At 40.6% G+C, this 23,183-nt stretch overlaps 1 non-coding gene across 1 annotated transcript; it reads left to right on the top strand.

Annotated features, from left to right (window-relative positions):
- Window positions 1–21,790: 21,790 nt before the first annotated feature.
- On the top strand, window positions 21,791–21,897 carry LOC126066623 (U6 spliceosomal RNA). The gene has a single exon (XR_007515203.1). It is a non-coding gene; the product is annotated as a U6 spliceosomal RNA (small nuclear RNA).
- The last annotated feature ends 1,286 nt before the right edge of the window (window positions 21,898–23,183 follow it).

Below are 23,183 nucleotides of genomic sequence, written 5' to 3'. Positions count from 1 at the left end.
CCCACATGCAGAACATGAAAAGTTTAATCGCCAAAGTATCCATTCATCCATCCTTCCATCCATCCACCCTTCCCTCCCTCCCCGCTCCATCCATCAATCCATCCATCCATTGATCCATCCATCCTTCCCTCCCCCCTCCATGCATCCATCCATTCATCCCTCCCTCCCTCTCTCCTTCCCTCCCTCCCTCCTTCCATCCATTCATCTATCCATCCACAAATAGTAATAAAAAGACATTAGAGATAGCTTTGCATGTGCAAACAAATTGGAATTGTAGAGCCATCTGAGGAAACAATGCCTTTCTGTTTTGAAATAAATATTTAAACTTGCAAATATTTGTGGGCAAATATTTGTGTAAGTCCCAGTGCACATTTCTTACTCTTCTGCCTATATCCTGCCAAACTCTTCTAACACTAAAATCGTAGCTCGTTTTGTGTGACTGGTTATTATTTTGAAACTTATATATATTTGTAGGTACAAGTGAGATGAGGTCTAAATGAAAGGAGGTTGGCTGTGTGTTAATATTTGTTGAAGCTGTATGATGGGAGTGTGGGGCTTCACAATACTATTCATTCTACTTTTGTATATGCTTGAACTTTGCCATTATAAAAATATTTAAAGCCTTACACACTTTATAAAAGGAAAAACAAAGATAAGAGCATTCATGTTAAATAAGTGAAAACAAACAAAAGCAAATCAGTATATTAGAAAATTTAAATTCTAACAGGTTTGTCTGGAGAGAGGGACACTACAGGTACTAAGTTTGTCCTAAAATCTTTTTTTTTTTTTACCGATACCACCACCATTATGAAACAACTGGTAACAGCCAACATGACTTCAGGCAAAAAACTCATAAAACATGGTTTTTTGCTCCATTTTCACCTTTTTTTAGTTAGCTAGATGCAGCTACCAAAGAAGATATCCCAGCTATATCTGTTCAGATATTGTTGGTCTTTTATAAGAAAAGACTAGAATGACTGTGTTTATTTTGAAAAGGTGCATAGGTGATCAACAAAGTGATCAATATAAGGGCTTTTTGTCAGTAATATCCAGTATATATGTTTAAAGTAGAGCTGAAATTCGTAATTCCAATCCACTGGCTGCTCCTTGGAAACCTATGGGGCAGTTCTACTCTGTCCTATAGGGTTGCTGTGAGTTGCAATGGACTCTGTGGCAATGGAGGGAGTCAGATCTTCAATAAGTAAAACACATGTGTCAGCCTTAGGACCATAAAGATATCTATAATCAGCAAGTTACAAACAAATCACAATTACAGGCAATATATCTTTATGTTAGTAATTCACCATTTTATCTTATAGCTAAACCACAAATCCATTTACGAAAAGGATTATCTCATAAGATTATGAACCTGGGGATTACAATTTATTAAGGAAATGGTGTAGAATGGCATTGACCACCAAAGACAATCCTAAAGAAAAAACGTGAAGCAGTTTAAACATGTCCTTGGAAGGATATTCCCTTTTGACTTTCCTCAGTATCATTAAAATGTCATGTTTGAAAACACACATCACATTTAGAAGGGATTGGCAAAGTCGAAAGAAAACAGGTAAATTCCTCCATGTTATTGAAGTTCAAAAGGGAATATTGATTCCTTCTGTCACTTTTTACATCTCTAAACCTAACCGACTGCCGTCGAGTCAATTCCGACTCATAGCGACCCTATAGGACAGAGTAGAACTGCCCCATAGAGTTTCCAAGGAGCGCCTGCCTGGTGGATTCGAACTGCTGACCTTTTTATAGCAGCCATAGCACTTAACCACTACGCCACCAAGGTTATATCTCTATTAATATTTTATTCAAGGTCTCTATGAAAGCTGATCTTGATATACTTTTATGAGTACAATAAAAACTAAAAGATAAATATTGTGTTAACTCTTCTTCTTCTGTTGTGTGTCAAAACATACAATATTTGATTATTCCGATAGAGACTTTTAACCACAAAGACCATCTCTCTGTGTAACCAATCTCTTTTCCCTGAGAATTGGGGAAAACCTTCTCTAACACAGGGGGAGCTGATTTGTGATGGAAATGAACAAGTTGTTACATAGATAGCAATTCTTTATGCTGCTTAGGATCTCACTGGGGCAAATTGGGTCAAGTTTAGTTCCCCAAATTTTAACTCCTTTAAAAAAATCTAGTAGGTCAGAAAGAAGTAACTTCTATATATTTATCAAATGGGAACAGTTGTGGTCCAGTAATAGAATTCTCACCTTCCATGTGGGAGACCTGGGTTCAGTTTCAGACCAACGCATCTCAGGCACAGCCATCACCCTTCTGGCAGTGGAGATTAACTTCACAGCAGCATATCTTTGTCAAATACTGATTTGATTCTGTCTGTGTTGGTTTTGATGGCTTTGATCCAGCTTCTCAAATAAAATGTGAAAAAACGTGTCAGTTTTGCCATGATCTAAGTATTTTGGCCGTGTCTGCGCGACATTCAGGGCTGCCTAGGCTTGATTCCTGAGAATTCTTTGTTCTGTCTGCTCATTTCAAGAACGTGAAGCAACAACTCATAATGCAATATGGTGGGTATATTCCTTACTAATAATACTTCTCTCTATAGACCTTTGTGGTCTTCAAAACCCTTCAAAGTTCATAATCAAAACATCGAGAAAGGTTTTGCTTCGTTTACACTTACTTTTTACCAAATGCATTTTACAAAAATGTAAAGTGAAGTCAGAATAAAGGAAGCTAAATCATCTTGATGAGAGGTGTTATCACAAAGAACCAACTGAAGTTGAAATTATTTGTATAAAATGTCAACGTCCTTTTCAGAGGCTCAGACTGTGCACTCTCAATGGAGTTGCAAAACATTTACTGACCACAATTGAGTTATCCTGTTTGATGCTCAAAACAATACAGGCAGACCAAACCAAAACCAAACCCATTGCCGCTGAGTTTATTCCTACTCCTAGCGACCCTACAGGACAGAATAGAACTGCCCCATAGGGTTTCCAAGGAGCAGCTGGTGGATTTGAACTGGTGACCTTTTGGTTAGCAGCTGAGCTCTTAACCACTGAGCCAGGGAAGGTATTATTACCACCATTTTACAACTGGGAAAAAGACTCAGAGATGTAAAACGACTTGCCCAGCATCACAGAAAAAGTGTCCAGGTCAGAGCCAAATCTAAGTCTCCTAGTTTCCAGCAGTTGCCCCTCCTGATAGGCCATGTACTTTCTAAGATAGGAAACCCTGGTGGCGCAGCGGTTAAGAGGTATGGCTGCTAACCAAAAGGTCACAGTTCGAATCCACCAGGCGCTCCTTGGAAACTCTATGGGGCAGTTCTACTCATCCTACAGGGTTGCTATGAGTCGGAATTGACTCGACTGCAATGGGTTTTGTTTTTTTTTCTAAGATAAGTAGGAGCAGTGGCTGCCCTTAAATGAATTGCTGACTTTGGAAAGCATTTTCTCCCCAGATCCCAAGCTGCCTGGTACTAGCCCTCTGCCCAGGCTCTTGGAATCATGACTAACAGGAGCGGGGGCAGGTGGCAGCTTGGCCATCTTCCATGCAGACAGACTATGTCACTTCCTTTTGGTAAAGGGCTCCCAGGCTCTGGTTTGTCAGGAATTCTAAAACAGAGAGTAAAACAAACCCATCTCTGAAGCAAATGGAAAAAGTATTTTGTGTTCCAAATGACATCTTTCCAAATATGAGTAGTTATTATTTTTAGAAAGAGAGAATTAACTTTTAGCTAAAGCTAGCCTCCTTCGTTAGGGACACTGAAGCAGAAGCAAGTAGAAACTATCCAAAGTCTGTAGTTCCTATATGACTACGTAGGTAACACTTAAGCAAACAATTGGTTCCTATCATACAACTCAATGTTTAGCCAAGTCCAAGCATACTGCTGCCAACAGTTTTAAGTCAACACTGATATCTAAAATAAACAGAGGCTGACTGACACACACTGGTACTTTAATGAAAATATATTGTGAAATTGTTCCATGCCAATAGAAGCCGTTGGCCTCTTTCTCTGGGTTGTTGTTGTTGTTGTTGTTAGGTGCCATTGAGTCAGGTCCAAGTCACAGTGGCTCCATGTACAACAGAACAGAACACTGCCCGGTCCAGTGCCCATTCTCACAATCATTGCTGTGTTTGAAACCATTGTTGCAGCCACTGTGTCAATCCATCTTTTTGAAGGTCTTCCTCTTTTTCACTCGCCTTCTACTTTACCAAACATGATGTCCGTTTATAGGGACTGGCCCCTCCTGATGACATGTACAAAGTACGTGAGATGGAGTCCCACTATTCTTGCTTGTGAGAAGCATTCTGGCTGTACTTCTTCCAAGAAAGATTTGTTCATTCTTCTGGCAGTCCCTGGTATATTCAATATTCTCTGCCCACATTATAACTCAAAGGCATCACTTCTTCATTCTTCCTTATTCATTGTCCAGCTTTTGCATGCATATGAGTAGATTGAAAATCCTGTGGCTCGGGTCCAGTGCACCTTTGTCCTCAAAGTGACATCTTTGCTTTTTTAACACTTTAGAGAGGCCTTTTACAGGAGATTTGCCCAATGTAATACATCGTTTGACTTCTTGACTGCCACTTCTGTGGATGTAGATTGTGGGTCCAAGGAAAATGAAATCCTTGACAACTTCAATATTTTCTCCATTTATCGTGATATTGTTATTGGTCCCGTTGTGAGGATTTTTGTTTTCTTTATGTTGAGGTGTATCGTACTGAAGGCTGTAGTCTTTGATTTTCATCAGTAAGTGCTTCAAGTCCTGTTCACTTTCAGCAAGCAAGGTTGTATCATCTGTATAACACACGTTGTTAATGCTTCTCCCTCCAATCCTGATGTGGTGTTCTTCTTCCTCTAGTCTGGCTTCTTGGATTATTTGCTCAACACACAGATTGAGTACAGGTAGCTTTCTCTGGGTAACTGTTGATTATTCAGAAGAATGCTAATTCCCTGAAACATTTTTCAAAAATCCTTTCATTCAGTATATTTTTTTAATTTTTTTGAGCACTTACTGTCAAGTACCAGGAAGGGTCTGAGATTTTCTCTACTTGCAGACCAACAAGTTAGCCTGCCATAGTTTCGTAGATGCTAGCCAAAGTCATGGGACTTTTGGATCAGAGACAGAGGACTTTATTACTTACAGCAATAGCAGTAGCCAGAGTGTCAGTGTTTGAGAGGAACTCTGAGCTTAGGGAACCCAACTATTTTATACTGAAAGGTAAGCACGCCTCCCCTTTGCTCTGAAAGGAGACAGTTTCTCAGTCTGCCAAGGCTGTTTGCTACACAAACATCCTTGGAAATACAGTCCAGAACAAAGTCAGCCAATGCCTCTACTCACAAAATAGTAGAGACTTGAGAGATCCATGGAGAATTATCTCCTGGTGCTTACTCTCTACAAGACACTATGCTTGATGCTAAAGAAATACAGGTTTTTAAAAGAGCATGCTACCTTGTTCCTCATAAATCTATTATTGCTAGTAAATCCAACCATGGCGTTCAACTCTCAACTTCTGTTCAAGGAAAATGTGAGGCATTTGATTTATACAGGATCCTTCCCTAAATTGATTCTTACAATCAGGAAAATTGGTGGAGGGTCTACAAAGTAGAAATCTTGTCTTTCAGGTGCCCACTTGTTTGCTAGTGAAGTGTTAAAGTGAAAAGGGACAGCAATATGGAGCTAGTACATTGCAATGGCTGTAGAGTGTGATATTTCAGCATTTCCAAGGCGTCCAGTCTGTGACATAGTAATCCATTATGAACCCTGCGCCAATGACATAATAGATAACAGTGTTTAAAGAAAGAAGTGAAAGCTGATAGAAAAATATTATGAAGGAAACCTCTCTTAATTGCCCAGGTAGGGCTTTGCTATAAAAGTAATTAGAATCTAGCCACGCCAAAATTTAGTCCAAAACAGCTGGCTCTAGCAAATGAATCAGTTACAAATGCCCTTTAGAATAGAGGTGACTTCTTCGATGGAAACTTGAACAGTGTCGCTAGACTGCATTAAAAAGATGTTTTGAAATTCCACTGAGAATAGTGTGCTCCTCTGAAAAGTACACAGTTTATCCAGATAATTTCAACTTCCGTTGATTCTTCATGATGACACTTATCACTAAGATGATAAGCTCCCTTGATTCTGACTTCCTTGATTCTGACTTTCTTTTTTACCAAGCAGCTTTGCAATAGTAATTTGACTTCCCAAGTAAACTTTCCCACAAGCAAGAGAACACACTGACCTGAGAACATGAATATTCCAAGCCATTTAATAACTCTATTTTTTTTTTTCCTCAAATGAGTTAATTGGCAATCTGGTTTATCAGGCTCATGTGAATTTAGCTACTACAAGCCAGTTTCATCAGAGTATGATTTCCCCTGGGTAACATAAAAATAACTAAGGACGTTTCTGAAAACACACATACACAGGCAAGAAATGCTTGTGTTCATCAGCAGGCTCATCCTTGGGCCCCACTGATGAATATAAGTGTTGCAGAAGACTACATGATTAACCAGTTGGCTGTTCTTCCCTTGACATCTTTTCAATGTAATAATGATTCTGTCTACCCTTTTCCTTTGAATTTTCCATGAAAGTTAAAGAATCTACTGAATATCTATGTCTTTTGTATAAAACACCATTTTCTATAGTTGAGTATTACCTACCAGCTATGTTAGTTTCTTGGGCTACCTATGGACTGACAACTTCTAAATCTTTGTGTAGTCAGGTTTGTAATTCTTTGATCTATAACAGGTATTTCCCCTAAGCCTGTATTTGTATTTAATGCTTGTAAACACATTTACCTAGGATGGTTCAGTTATCCCTAAATTAGTCTATAATTCCAAAATATTGGAATCGCTTGGCACTTAGGACATTGTTCAGTTCTCCAGGATCTTGGACGCTTTTCCGATAATTATTACTTCCAGTGTGCTTAGATTGTGGATAAAGGGCTGAGGAGGGAGTCTTAATACCTCTACGTTTAGATGTGTCCAGAGTTTGACAGTTCTTAGAAAGAGCATATTATGAAAGTCATAAAATCTAGCCACTGTAAAAAGAAGTAATAAAATATGGTTTATGCTATCTATCGCCTGTGTCTGAAGGAGTAACTCAGCTAAAGGTAATCCTGGGGTGAGATGGGGTTCAGTGGGGAAGATGTGGGAGCCCCTAGTGAGATATCTCCATGAGAACCTACCCAACAAACTAATACACTCACCCACAGCAAGGGATTTCCAGGGCACAAGTGTCTTAGATGTATAAGAAGGAAGACAAGAAAAATCTACTGAAGCCAGATGTGCTTCTCTGTGCTTTGTTCTCCAATCCCTATCAGCCAGCAGGTGTGTACATTTTCCCAGTTGTCAATACCCTGAGAAACGAGAGAAGGTAGAAGGCAGAGCACCCAGAGGGGCTGGAAAGCCATGAGCCCATCAGGTTAAGCAGGGAGAGTTGTGGGTATTTTATTTGGAGAGGGGTTAGATGTGAGCATGGAGGGAAGGGGTCCAATATCTCTCCCTAAATGGAGCTTCCAAAGTCACATGTTTTAACAACAGATTTTTAAAAGCAAAAGTCACACGTTTTAAAGCAAAAGGTTTCATGTCTTGAATGAATTACTTTGACATCACAGTTGCCCAGGTCATGATGAGAAGAGGAAACAGGAAGCAGAGTGAAAGCAGGAGCAGCCTGAAACACAGGAACAAAGTTAACAGCTTTATATGTTTGCTCCCCAGCAACCAACATCAGGCCTTGCCCCCAGGTTTGAACCCTCTCAAGCTGCTGTCCAGTCAGCTTTGAGCCATGGGACCTTGACATAACAGAAGGAAATGTTGCCTGGTCCTGTGTCATCTTCATGATCGTTGGTATGTTTGAGCCCACTCTTGCGGCTGTTGTGTCAATCTATCTCACTGAGGGTTCCCTCTCAAATTAGATTCTGGTTATTCCCCTGAGCAAGAACTATAGCCAAAAAACCCCAAACCTGTTGCCATCGAGTCTATTCCGAGAGAATAGAACTGTTCCATAGGGTCTCCGTCGTGAGGAGGGGGTCGCAACGACTACTTCAAACGATCTGTGTCTTTCTACAATGTCTTTATTAGTTATTAGGCACACAGGTTCTTGGCTACCCCAAACGCCAGAGATCTCAATTCACCAGAGGAAAGGAGATTGAAAGCAAGCAAGCTCACAGCAAATGAGGAAGGTGTTTGGGCATTGTTGTATCCTGGTCCAGGCCAACTCTTGACCATGCCATCATCAATGGCTCAGATGTCAAATCAGCCTTGTTCCTGGAGAATCTCTCCTGGATCTCTGTCACATCTCTTGAGCACAAGGGCTTATTATCCCTTAGCTCTCAATGTATAATCAAAGCAACGCGTGTTAGGTCAGGAGGGAACTAAGAGTAAGCCTAGGCGAGCAGCTGCAGCCCACTGCCTCCTAGCTCACTGAGTCTCGACCCTTGACGTATAACTGAGTTAGCAATGCCTCTAGGGCCTGGGAGTTAGCCCGGACAAGCTGCCATAGCCCACTGCTTCTCAGTCCGCAACCTATGAACGAGTTGGCTCTGGTTATGACTCCGAGCAAACCTGAGTCTTAGTGTCCCTTCTTTTATACACGTTGGAGCTCTTTGAGCCCATTTGGTTGGCGTTGATAAGTCCTTGTTTGTAACTTAGTTTGTCCCGGTGTCTTCTGTTGATAAAGTTGTTTTTCTCCTCTTGGTTGCATCATCTTCTTTAATCTCTTTTCTTCACATGTTGTTTGCTTCTGCATTTTCTTTCAGCTAGTCTGCTCTCCGCAGTTGCCAAGGAGTGGCTGGTGAATTTGAACTGCCAACCTTTTGGTTAGCAGCCTGATCTCTTAACCACTGTGCCACAGGGCTCTGCTACAAACTGTAGCAAGAGTTCTAAAAAGGACACGTGTACACCTGAATAAGAATCTTAGCTGCCATGCTCTGCTTTGACTCAGTTATTAACTGAGTTTCCTCACCTGTAAAATGGAGTTCTTAACAACTACCTCACAGACCTTTCTGAAAATGAAATACAGTAAGGTTTGTGTCTTACCTTGGGTTCCCAGAGGAGACTTAAAAAAAAGACTTGCGTGCAAGCAGTTTATTTGAAAGGGGAAGGGGATACTGAAAGAGGAATAGGGAGCTAATGCAGAGAAAAAAGCAGGCCATAAAAGGTGCTTTTTCAAGCCAATGACCATAGTTCCCATAAAGATTACAGCCTAGAAAACCCTGTGGGAGCTCTACTTTGTCACATGGGGTCTGCGAAAAAAGAAATAAAAAATCATCCAAGCTGGCTAAGTGACAGAGGTGAATTCTACAGAGTCATGGCAGAAGAATTTCATCTTTTAAATTGGTTGCCGTATGGGATGCCGTAGTTCAGGTTTTGTCCCTTCATTTAGTTATAAGCCACTGAGAACAAGTATGACAAATAGTATAGTTTCACGTGTCAGTTCTGACTGAATGATAGTAACACCCTGGAGCTGTGTTGAGAGGGATTCTGAGGGTTCATCTATGTTTAGAAACAAAACAAAGCATAATGGATTATTGATGCTTGCCCTGGCTAGGGGAGCCCTGGTAGCACAGTGATTAAGATCTCGGCTGCTAACCAAAATGTCAGTAGTTCAAATTCACCAGTCACTCTTTGGAAACCCTGTGAGGCAGTTCTACTCTGCCCTATAGAGTTGCTATAGGGTCACCGGCTAGACCTGAAGGGGGAGGAGCAGTACTCATGGTTTGTACCAGCCAGCCCTAGCCTTGCTGTCATCTACACCCTTGGACACTCATTTAACTAGACCTGACTTCCCCTAGGAAACACTGGTGACCCAGTGGTTATAAAGCTACAGCTGCTAACCAAAACGTCAGCAGTTCAAATCCAGCGGGTGCTCCTTGGAAACCCTATGGGGCCGTTCCTCTCTGCCCTATAGGGTCGCTATAGGTTCATCAGCTAGACCTGAAGGGGGAGGAGCAGTACTCATGGTTTGTGCCCGCCATCCCTAGCCTTGCTGTCATCTACACTCTTGGACACTCATTTCATTAGACATGACTTTCCTGAGGAAACCCTGGTGGAACAGTTGTTATAGAGCTACAGCTGCTAACCAAAAGGTCAGCAGTTCAAATCCAGCAGGCACTCCCTGGAAACCCTATGGGGCAGTTCTACTCTGCCCTATAGGGTCACCGGCTAGACCAGAAGGAGGGGAGCAGTACTCATGGTTTGTGCCTGCCATCCCTAACCTTGCCGTCATCTACACCCTTGGACACTCATTTAACCAGGCCTGACTTCCCCTAGGAAACCCTGGTGGCACAGTTGTTACAGAGCTACAGCTGCTAACCAAAAGGTTGGCAGTTCAAATTCACCGGGCACTCCTTGGAAACTCTATGGGACAGTTCTACCCTGTCCTGAAGGGTCACTATGAGTTGGAATCCACTGGAAGGCAACAGATTTTGGAGGTTTGGACTTCCCTTAATGTGAGGACTTGAAAGCAATAATCAAGGTTTCTTTGAAAATATCACAGCTAGAATATCATGGCTAGTTCACTGTTAGAGAAACACAATTAAAATCACAGGACCACTTTTTTTACCTACAATTTGGCAAATATTAAAAAATGAGGGTGAGCATGTGGGGAAAGAGGCCTTCATGTATTTTGATGGGTGTATAAATTGATACAATCCCTTAAGACAGAAATATCAAAATGTAAGTGCCCATGCTCTTTGGCTTTGCCATTTTACTTTAGGAATTTAACCTGCAAGCATGTTCACCCATGGAGGTGGAGGAACACTCACTGAAGGAATGTTAGCAATAGCAAAGGTTGGCAGGGACCTTAATACCCATGACTAGGGGAGGAAGTTGGAAGCCCTGGTGGTGTAGTGGTTAAGAGCTACGGCTGCTAACCAAAAGGTCAGCAGTTCGAATACACCAAGCACTCCTTGGAAATTCTATGGAGCAATTCTACTCTGTCCTATAGGGTCACTATAAGTTGGAATCAACTAAAAGGCAACGGGTTTAGGGGAGAAGTTATAGAAATTCGAGTACTTTCAGACAGTGGGTTACTAAACAACTGTAAAGGGTAATGAAGAAACTATATAGACCACACAGTGATAAACAAAGAAAACATCGCCACCAAAAAAAAAAAAAAAAAAAAGAATATGCAGTGATATATATGGGAGAATCTTCAGGATGCATTATTTATGAAGGTGCAAAGTGCTTAGTTCATTATGCTAAGATTTGTGCAAAAAAAGGGGGCAAAAATGCACACACACAAATACACATGCATAATTCTTGATGCAAAGAATATATTTAAATACAAAAAGCTGTTAACAGAGGTTGTCTCTGGGGAAGGAAATGGAGGGCAAAGGGGATGTGGGTAGAGGGATTTTTTATCTTCCTGCTCATATTCCCTCTTGTAATTTTTAAATATTTTTACTATGTTTATGAATATTTTAAAGTGAAGAAAATTAACTAAGTTTACTAATTCTACGTATTTTCTCTCCTATTCCTTATCCTTCATTAATCTTCTTGTTATTAGGTGTACCATGGAGCCGGCTCCGACTCATAACGACCCTGTTGTACAGAAACACTCTATGGTCCTGTGCCATCCTCACAATAGTTGCCTTAGCCAAAATCATAGATGGAGCCTTTTATTTATAAAGATGCCTTTTGTTACCACTTGGTAATTGAAAAGAAAATAATTCAGTGCATTAAAAAATATTTCACAAATTATTTTGCAACCCACAAATTTGCTCATGAGAATGATATTAGTTGGGACAGAGATGTGGCATACTTTAAAATCAACTTGAAGAGATTATCTTTTTTAATGTCTAGGTATGAGGGAATGCTTACTTTATTTTACAGAAGGTATCGCAAGGTTTGAATAACCTTGTCTGTTAACTGGAGCCTTTGCAGAGCAGAAGAGGGAGAAAAGGGAGCACGTTTATCAAATAATGCAAATAACATTATCGACGGTTTGATAGCGTAGGAAAACAACACACTCTTGCATTTAGCAAAGCCATTTTGACCATCCATTCAAAAGCCACAATTCCGTACAAAGCCAGGTTCATAAAGGCACAAGCTAAAAGGAAGTTTACAGGTTGAATTTTCCAGTTTCCGAAGTGGCTGACTTTGGGGCTTGAAGGGCCTGTTTTCTGTGGTGCGCACCTCATCCCCAACCACCATCTCAGGAAGGTGGGGCTTGCGCTGCTCAGACCCTGCCCTTTTATTTGCAGACCTGGCTGGTCTGGGAAGTGTTTCTGTACTTGGCAGAAGGGTGCCCTTTGGCTTAATTTCTAAATATACAATAGAAGTCACTAAGAAAATAAGGCTTATTTTTAGAAAATTTATTACCATCGATATTTTCACATATATTAAATTAGACCCAACTGTTTACAAATCTTTTGCAACATACCTAGTATCTTAAACAAAATATTAATGTATACGATTCATTCAGTCAACAAATATTTATTCAGTGCTTGGTGCAAGACACCCTTCTCAGCTCTTGGGACATGAGGGTGACAAGGGTAGGTAAGGCTTCCCTCTTGGGTCTTACATTCTCATAGTAAAACAAATAAACAAACAAACAAAAAACATTGCTTTCTTGTCGATTTTGACTTGTGGTGACCCCATGTGTTACAGAGTAGAACAACTCTGTAGGGTTTTCTTGGCTATAGTCTTAAATGAAGCAGCTTGCCAGGCCTTTCTTTCTCAGCACTGTGGGGTGGGTTTGAACCACCAACCTCTAGGTTAGTAGTCAATGGCAAACTGTTTTTGCCACCCAGAGGCCTCACTCTCATAGTAGGCACTGTCAATAAAATAAATAAGCCATGGATAAATTTAAAAAAAATTTTTTTTTAATTTTAATTATTTGCAAGTAAGAAACTGTTTGCAAATAGCAATAAGTGCTTTGAAATAAACAAATGTGGGCTGAGATTGAGAAACACCTGCTCTAGGTAGCAAGCCCGGAAGGAACTTTTTGGGAGGGTAAAGCTTAAGCTGAGATCCTGGGGAAGAGACGGTGCCAAGCTTGGGAGTGTGGGAGGAAGAGCTTTCCAGGCAGAGGGAGCAGCTTCCAATGGCCCTGAGAAGGAGAAGGTTTGACACATCTGAAGAATGGAAAGAAAACAAGCTCAGCAGAGTGCGGTGACCCAGGAGGAGCAGACAAGTGAGGCTGAAGAAATGGACGGGGCCCTCTTGTGCAAGGCCTTGTGGGCCGAGTAGGAGCCAAAAGGCTGGGCTTTATTCTGAGTGCAATGCCAAGCATAACATTTGCGATCATAATTTACTGTTAGTTTTAGAAGTGGAGTAAACTCAATAGCCAGTTAACTGCTCTTTTACATGATAAAATAAGGGTCATTAAATTAAAAGTCAGGAAACTAGCAGCGTCATGTAGCTAATTCAAACCTGGAAAACTGGGTTGGGGCTAGGATGACTGTATATCCCAGTTTGCTCAGAAGGGTCCCAGTTTACACCTATTTTCCCGGCATCTCTGTGGTGCAGCATTTATCCTAGATAATTTTTTTCAATCAAGTATTTTCATTAGTAGTTACATTAAAATGGGATCCCTGGTGGTGCAGTGGTTAAGAGCTCAGGCTGCTAACCAAAAGGTTAGCAGTTGGAATCCACCATGGATTTAGCCGACAGCCTTTTTTACTTCCAGCCTCTGCCGTGGTCTCATCAATAACATGTGAGATGCACGTGCAGTGTTGAGCTTTCCCTTCAACACGGGGTTAAATCTGAAGGAAAGTAAGCAACAGCTCATCTCTCTTTGCCTAACTCTTTCCAGAAGCAGTGTAGCTAACATTTTCCTTTCAAGGGCACCAAGCTGAATTCTCACTGATAAAATGAAGTGTTCTCAGTCATGAGCTGCTTATAAAAAAAAAAGAGTAGAACTGTGCTCTATACGGTTACCAGAAACTGGGTTTTTGGATGTAGATCTCCAGGTCTTTCTTCCAAGGTGCCTGTGGGTGGACTGTGTTGCCACGGAGTTGATTCCAACTCCTAGTGACCCTATAGGGTTGTTGCATCTGAATTGCATGAGTTAGGGGCTCACTTGATGGCAGCCCACAACAATGACAAAATATTCTTTTTCAGCAAACAAAAACCCATTGCTATTGGGTTCATTCCAACTCATAGCAACCCTCTAGGACAGAGGAGAACTACCTCACAGGGTTCCCAAGGGGTGGCTGGAAGATTTGAACTGCTGACCTTTGAGTTAGCAGCCAAATGCTTAACCACTGCACCACCAGGGCTCCTTCTTTGCAATAGGCCCTTTTATTTATTTATTTTTCATAAAATTTCCTGCAATTGCCTTTAATGTTGCTTTTTACAGTCAATTACTTTGAAATGAACATCTTGAATTCCTTTATTCTGTAGAATATTATTGTTTAAATTGAGAAATTAAGATTTTTATGGTTTATATAACACCTGGCACAGTGGTTAAGAACTCTGCTGATAACCAAAAGGTTGGCAGTTTGAATCTACCAGCTGCTCTTTGGAAATCCTCTAGGCGAGTTCTACTCTGTCCTATAGGGTCGCTATGAGTTGGAATCAACTCAACCACAATGGGTTGAATGGAACATCACTGACCACTTGAAAAAAAGAAGACACAAATCTCCTGAAAAACCATCAGTATCCATTTCAGAAGTTAATAGTTGTCTTAAGAAGTCTGGAACTGAATATAATAGTTAAACATACATAGCTTCGGAAGGTGCGTTACACAACCCTCTTTGAAGCATGACTTTTCATTTAGATCAAATGACTCCTACTTTTAATGGCATAAATTTGTATTCTGGAACAAAAATCGAATGAAATTGAAAAGGCTTACATTTTCGCAGCGTCTACATTTGGTGAAACACTCAAAAAAATCACACTGAGACAGTTTTTCGATGAGCTTCGCCTTTTACATTTTTGTCATAAAAGGACACATTAGAAAGAGGCAAAAAGGCAGCAAAATGTTTGGTCTTAAATATTTACAATTTTCAATACAAAAAAGTGAAATTAGAATTAAAACTGCCACTTAGCAGCATTTTCCCTGAGCTGACGAAACCAAAACAGAACAACAACTAAAAACCAAATCCATTGCTTGGCGTCATTCTGACCCATAAAGACCCCACAGGACAGAGTAAAACTGACCCAGAGGGTTTCCAACGAGCAGCTGGTGGATTTGAACTGCTGACCTTTTGGTTAGCAGCTGAGTTCTTAACCACTGTGCCAGGTGTTATATAGCCCATAAAAGTTTTAATTTTTCAATTTAAAAAATATATTCTACAGAATAAGGGAATTCAAGGTGTTCATTTCAAGGTAATTAAAAGTAAAATGCAACATTAAAGACAACTTCAGTAAATTTTATGAAAAATAAATAAAAGGGCCTATTAAAAAGAAAGATCCCTGGTGGTGCAGTGGTTAAGTGTTTGGCTGCTAACCAAAAGGTCAGTAGTTTGAATCCACCAGCCACTCCTTAGAAACCCCATGAGGCAGTTCTACTGTGAGTGCAAATTGGCTTGACAGCAACAGGTTTTTGGTTTTTGAAAAAGAATATATTGTCGTTGTTGAAGTGGGCTGCCAACAAGTGAGCCCCTAACTCATGCAATACCATACACAGCAGTGATATGACAGAAGAGACAAATTATATCTAAGAAACTTACTAGAGTATGTAACTATGTACCAAGAATAATTAGTCTGCGTATGCTTTTTAATATTGAAACAATCACTATAAAGAAATTTTAATCAATATTTGTTTTAAATATAAGCCTACGCTATTTTTACTTTCAGAAACAATTTTCTTTTTGAAAACAGTTTTTGAATAGAATTACTTTCTAAGTTCTATGATATAATAAGATTTATTGATTATTTTTAGCAATGTCGCTATGAATCGGAATCAACTCAATGGCAATGGGTTTGGTTTTATTTATTTTTTGGTTTCTCTTGAAAGGATTCTGGCCTGTATGATAAACCATATAGTTACCCTAATAAGGACAGTGTCTCCGTGGGGGAATAAGTCTAAGGCACAGGGACTGAAACTTCTGGGTGCCCAAGCCAGCTGGGAGCCTCTCCGTAGAAGTTAGGCCTCAGAAGCACAAACATTCAGTCATATTCACCCTGAAGTCTTCTGCTGCCTTTAAAACATCTGACTAAGCTTCCCTTGATACACACGTAACCATGAGAGAAACTTGGGAAATACTGTGATTGATTTTGTCTCTCCAAGGTTTGATTCTCAATCTACAGTTAAGTGCAGATCACACAACTATGAGCCCCTCATCAGCTAAAGAGCAGGTGGTAGACAGGGCTGCCCTTCCAGTATTCATTTTCCCATGGAAAGTAAGGAGAATGGGAGACAGCATGCCAGTGAAAACAGACAAGAAGAATCTCTGGCAAACCCTACTTTGAAAACTTTGGTTAAAAACTAACAAAAAAAAAGTGTTTTTAAGGAAAAATTTGAGGGGCAAACCCGTGGGAGCTTGTTGCTGATGTTTGCAGGCAGTTTCTAAGCTGAGATTGAAAGATATTAATGAGAATAAAGGATACTCAGAATTATGAGGGAAATTCAGAATTTCCCTTATAAGCCGATTGATTCACTCAAAAGTCTTGCTCCACAAATCACGTATGACTTTAATGTTTTCTCGACTATGAAGAGTCAGAAAGTCTTGTTCCCCAGAGAGGGACGGGTTGCCTGCTTCACCCTGGAAGAGCAGAGTTCAAGCATTCTTAGCCTTTTTCCTTTTTCGTGGCTTCTCTCTCTCAGGAGTGGAAACTCTGGGGTAGATGTGTTATGACTCCTGTCAAGGAAAAAATAACATTTTACCTAAAAGGAATTATCCAAGAAGGTTAGATAAATAACCTATAATTCTTACAATTCAAAAGGAAAAAAAAAAAAAAAAAAGACAAATACGCCTTTCACCATGTCACTTCTATAAAATTATTCCAATTTCCTTTAGGATACAACTTCTAGATACTGTCTTTCCAGGATCTCCATAATATGGCCCCACTGACCTCTCCGTCTTTATGTTCTTAAATAGGAACTTTCACTGTTGTCATCCAGCCTTCTTACTGTTCCTCAAACACTCCTGCCCTATCTCCTTCTTTGCCCAACTGGCTCACTTCCTGGCTTCTCCTCTCTCTATCTCTTTCTAATTTCAGCTTTAAAATGTAAACACTTACTGATTAAAAACAAACAAAAATAGTAAATTTATTTAAGAAGAAAAATAAAGGAGTTTGGGATTCAAGGGAAGAAAGGACATAGAGCCATGGCTAAAGGGGCTTGTAGGAGAGTTTGTCAAGTTAGGGGCTCCTTCTGGTGACTTACGAGCCGAATGAAAAAAGCCAAGAGGAGAAGGGTTGGTTGCACCAGGATGTGTCAGTACAAGACATAAATAGAGCTAAGAAAATGGGGGTCTGGGAGCAAGAGGAAACCAGAGCCTAGGAAGAAACACCATCTCATTGTTATCCCATCACCCGTGGATAATCCCACTAACATTCTGAGTTCCTATTTCTAGACTATTTTCTATATTGATGTAAAGTGTTTTCTTACAAAACTGAGATCATCATTTTGTAATGTGATTTTTTTTTTTTTCACTTAATTTAGTACCTAACAGTCCTTTATGTAGATGTAACATTTTTAAGGCCAGGAAGACATATTATCAGATTAACTTTCTAGAAAGATTCTATCAATTTCTTTTCTGGCAGAAATAGATTAGCCCCACTTCCACACGCTCTCTCAAGCTGTGGGTGTTATCAATTTTCCTATCGTTGCCAATTTGACAGGAGAAGAAGGGCATAGAGTGGTTGGTTTTAATTTGCATATCTTTGATTATTTTTAAGGTCAGCCATTTTTGTGGGCTTACTAGTCATACTTATTTCTGCTTTGCAGTGTTTATGCTCTTTGCCCTTTTGTACCTTAAGTTAATCATACTTTTGTTAATTTGAAGGAATTAAAAAAATATATCAAAGTCATTAATACTTACCTGCCATCTCAATCACATTTTTAATAAATTCTTTTCTCAGTATATGCAAACTCTATCGTGTTATCATTTGCAGATAAAAATGGCAATATTTGCAAACATTTGTATACATTCTTCTTTGATAACTATGTATTCTAAATGCCAGCAGGCATTGTTATTATTGTTGCTGTTATTATTATTTCATGCTTCAACACTTACCACAGATATTCTTTTCTTTATTTTTTACCTGAGCCAAAGATTTCCAATTATTGTTTGCCATTTCATTAATGCTGAATAAATGGGTTTCTTCATGGAAGGTGCAGAGGTGAGGAGGTGGGCAGTCCATGAGCTCTGTTGCTTTTCTGTGGAACATCTATTTCTTTCAGTGAATTTAAATGAGAGGGAAAATCACATTACGCAGAGCTTGGGAGTGGTTACAGCTTATGAAGGAGTCCTGGTAGTGCAATGGTTAAGCAAAAGGTTGGAGGCTGGAACCCGCCAGCTACTCGGCTAGAGAAAGATGGGGCAGTCTGCTTCTATAAAGATTACAGCCTTGAAAACTTTACAGCAGCGGTTCTACTCTGTCCTATAGGGTCGCTATGAGTAGGAATTGACAATTGGCAATGAGTTTGGGTTTTTTATTGTCCGTGTGTGGGGTGTGTGTGTGTATGTGTGTTTTGGTTTACAGGCTATGGAGTAAGAAAGCCCTTGCTTCTCACTTACTGGCAGTGTATCCTTGAGCCATGCTTTCTACCTGAGTTTCAGCTTCTTTCTCTGTAAAACAAGACTATTCACTCTTGCAGGGTTTTGTGAGAGTTACATGAACGGATGCCTGTAAAGCGTTTGGATCCAAGCATGACACATGGCAAGTGTCCACCGATGGCTCTATGCTTGGGCTCATGGGATCCAGTGCCATTGCAGAACCTGTCTCCTCGTGCTATGGCATGCTGTTTTAATGTGGTTCTGCTCTTCAAGCATCTTTTTAAAAATCCTTGCAACCACAAACTTTCTTAACTTTCCTGTGTAAACTTAGCTTCGATCTCTTTATGGAACTGTGATAAAATATTACAAGAAGAACCAGAAAGTAATTGTTACTTTCTGGTCGTCACCCCAGTGATAGTTTTCCTGATAAGGGACTTGGATAGATTGTTGTTGTTAGCTGCCACTGAGCCAGCTCTGACTCATGGCGACACTGTGTACAGCTGAATGAAGCGTTGCCTGGTCCTGCGTCATCTTCACGATTGATGGGATGCTCAAGTCCATTGTTGCTGCCACTGTGTATTTTGGTCACCTTCCAACCAAGGGGTGTCGGCTTCCAACACGACATTGGACGCTATTCTGTTTTGGTCCATAAGCTTTTCATCGAACAATTTTTGGGAGTAGATTGCCAGGCCTTTTTCCCTAGTCTGTCTTCATGTAGAAGCTCTGCTGAAACCTGTCCACCTTGGGTGACCCTGCTGGTATTTGAAATACTGGTGGCAAACTTCCAACATCATATGAACACGCAAGCCACCACCGCGTGACAAACTGGTGTGAATAAAGCAATCAGCTGCCCATTTAACAACACCAAAAAAGGTACTGTATTCCTGTGATCAAATAAGCCAGAGCTGGCATGGTGGACTTGCAGATATTCAAAGATGCCAAGGGAATCCCACAAAGATGCCAAGGTGTGGGATAGGTATGGGAAGTAAACAAAACAGAGCAGTGGCTTTCACCTGCCCACAAGAAGGAAAATAAATTCTGGGATCCCATTTTTTTCATAGCAGTTGTTAATGGAGGGAGAAGCATTTATTCTATGTGAGAACCCACCCAACTTTACACATTTCACTGGGCACTGGTGGTTGCTTAAAATACAGAAAACAGTGACTAGATTCTCATTAGTGGTTTCATTTGAATTCTTTCAATGAATTAACATGACGCTAATCAGAGTTTAAACAATAGTCATTCTCCCCTTCTCAACTTTTTAAATTTCCAGAGCAAAAGGGTCTACTTCCTGGCTAGCTGGCTTTCATGATCTAGAGAATGGAGATAGGAGGCACTATCTGGATATTCCTGAAGAGAAAAGTCATCTCTAAACCGTACCTGGAGTACATTGCTGTTTTTGGTGGCTCACATACAAGGGCTGGTTCATTTTCATCCTTTGATTTAAATGTCATCTCAACTTAATGGTCACGTCTCAGAGGCCTTCCCCATCTGTTCCAAATGCGTCCTTGCCCACCATTTTCTGACAAAATGTGTTGCTTGGTACTGGTATTTAACACGTTCTTAATTGTCTATTTGTACTATATCTATCCACTGTCTTCTCTCCTGGAATAGAAGCTCCATAAGGGCAGGGCCTGTACCTTGGCCCCATCCACCACCCCAGCACTTAGCACAGGCTTGGGCACAGTGCAGGCACTCCATGCATGTTCTGGTCTGAACTCTGCCTAAACGAGCCAGCAAGTTTATGTGCAACACAGGGAACCGCAGGAGAGTTTAGAGGTGACTTCCTTTCTGTTGCCTCCTAGTTCTCGCATCTAGATTCTAAAAGTGAGCTAGTCAGGAAGTGGACTCTTCATTCTGGAAGTTAAACTAATTTAAGATGGAGCACAGCAAAGTTCCATTCATTATCTAATTAACGGGAGCCTCTCTCCTTGATTCAAGTTTGTCGAGCTCATTACCTTAGACCAGAAGCCAAGGGAATGCAGCTGTCCATAGAACGTGTATGTATTCCCGAGCCAACGAAATAAAAACCAGATTCTCACTCTACAACTTGGAGTTCTCTTCCTTCTTTTTATTCCTAATTGCCCCATCTCTCTCAGGCACTTATCGCCTGGCAAGATCACGGCATCTCAGAGTTTGTCGCTTTGTCAGCACCACTGTGCAAAGTGGTTCTAGCCATAGAACAAAGGTGATTTCCATTTGAAGGAGGTTTTAGATGTGGCTTTTTTCATAAGGAGATGGGAGAGCCCTCAGATTAAGCTAAGGAGGCACCCACTAGTTTCAAGTATATATTTGCCATTGAAAGTCCAAGGCACTTTCCATTTAAGCCTCCATCCTGCCATTACCTTTGGAAGGGTAATAATAAGGCTAATAATAGAACTCTCCATTTTAACAATGAGAAATGTGAGCAAGGGAGAGTGTTAAGTTAGACATGATTTGGGTGGAATTGGATTTAGATTAACTTCTATTAGTTAATTAATTTAGCCTATATCTATTGGATTCCTGCTGTGTACAGGAATTCTGGAAGACACAGCCCTTAGTAAGAGGGTGAGATCACTGATGGGAGGGCAGTCATTAAGCAGCTAATTATTCGTAATTGAGGAAAAGATTACAAAAGCGTATGTGGCATTTTGGGAGCATATGACAGGGCCTATGCAGAGGCATTCAACTGTGTGGATCCTAACAAATTACGCATAACATTTCGAACAATGGAAATTCCAGAACACCTAATTGTGCTCATAAGGAAGCTGTACATAGATCGAGAGGCAGCCATTCCAACAGAACAATGGGATACTGCGTGGTTTAAAATCAGGAAAGACGTGCGTCAAGGTTCTGTTCTTTCACCATACTTATTCAATCTGTATGCTGAGCAAATAATCTGAAAAGCTCGACTACATGAAGAAGAATGTGGTATCAATATTGGAGGAAGACTCTTTAACAGCCTGTGATACGCAGATGACACAACCTTGCTTGCTGAAATTGAACAGGACTTGAAGCACTTACTGATGAAGATCAAAGACTACAGCCTTCAGTATGGATTGCATCTCAACATAAAGAAAACAAAAATCCTTGAAACTAGATCAATAAGCAACATCATGATAAATGGAGAAAAGATTAAAGTTGTCAAGGATTTCATTCTACTTGGATCCACAATCGATATCCATGGAAGCAGCAGTCAAGAAATCAAAAGATGGTGCTCACCTCAGCAGCACATACACTAAAATTGGAACAATACAGAGAAGATTAGCATGGCTCCTGTGCAAGGATGACATGCAAATTTGTGAAGTGTTCTATATTTTTAAACTCATAAGGTTTACACAAAAAAACAAACAATCTTTGATGGTTACGAGGTAGGGGAGAGGTGGGGAGGGAAAAACACTAAACAGACAATAGATAAGTGGTAACTTTGGTGAAGGGTAAGACAGTACACAACACTCGGGAAACCAACACAGCTTGACCAAGGCAAGGCCATGGAAGCTCCATAGAGACAACCAAACTTCCTAAGGGACCAAATCACTGGGCTGAGGGCTGGGGACCATGGACTCGGGCAACATCCAGCTTAATTGGCATAACATTGCTTATAAAGAAAATGTTCTACATCCTACTTTTGTGAGTAGCATCTGGGTCTTAAAAGCTTGTGACTGGCTGTCTAAGCTATTCCACTGGTCTCACCCCATCTGGAGCAAGGGAGAATGAAGAAAACTAAAGATACAAGGGAAAGATTAGTCCAAAGGACTAATGGACCACAACTACCACAGCCTCCACCAGACTGAGTCTAGCACAACTAGATGGTGTCTGGTTTACCACCACCGACTATTCTGACAAGGATCACAATAGAGGGCCCCGGACAGAAATGGAGAAAAATATCGAACAAAATTCTAACTCATCAAAAAAAGAAAGACCAGACTTACTGGTCTCACAGAGACTGGAGAAACCTTGAGAGCATGGCCCTCTAACCTGTTGCTAGAGAGTCAACTCCAACTCATAGCGACCCTATAGGACAGAGTAGAACTGCCTCATAGGGTTTCCAAGAAGCACCTGGTGGATTTGAACTGCTGACCTTTTGGTTAGCAGCTGTAGCTCTTAACTACCATGCCACCAGGGTTTCAGTGGCCCCTGGAGACCCTTTATCTCAATACTGAAGTCACTCCTGAGGTTCGCCCTTCACCCAAAGCTTAGACAGGCCCATAAAACAAAACAAGACTAAATGGGCATACCAGATCAGGGATAGGGCCTAGATGGCAGGACAGGACAGGACAGCTGGTAACAGGGAACCAAAGTGCAAGAGGGAGAAATGGTTGACATGTCATGGGGTTACCAACCAATATCACAGAACAATATGTATAATAATTGTTTAATGGAAAACTAAAAGTACAATTAAAAAAAAAGAAATCAAATGACATATTACAATGGGCAAATCTGCTGCAAAAGACCTCAGGAAAGTGTTAAAAAACAAAGATGTCACTTTGAGGACTAATGTGTGCCTGACTGAAGCCATGGTATTTTCAATTGCTTCCTATGCAAGTGAAAACTGGACAGTGAATAAGGAAGACCGAAAAAGAACCGATGCCTTTGAATTATGGTGT

Source organism: Elephas maximus, chromosome 23 (genome assembly GCF_024166365.1).
Source record: "Elephas maximus indicus isolate mEleMax1 chromosome 23, mEleMax1 primary haplotype, whole genome shotgun sequence".
Classification (NCBI taxonomy): domain Eukaryota; kingdom Metazoa; phylum Chordata; class Mammalia; order Proboscidea; family Elephantidae; genus Elephas; species Elephas maximus.
The sequence above is the reverse complement of the archived record's forward strand: the minus strand, read 5'-3'. Positions and strand labels throughout refer to the sequence as shown.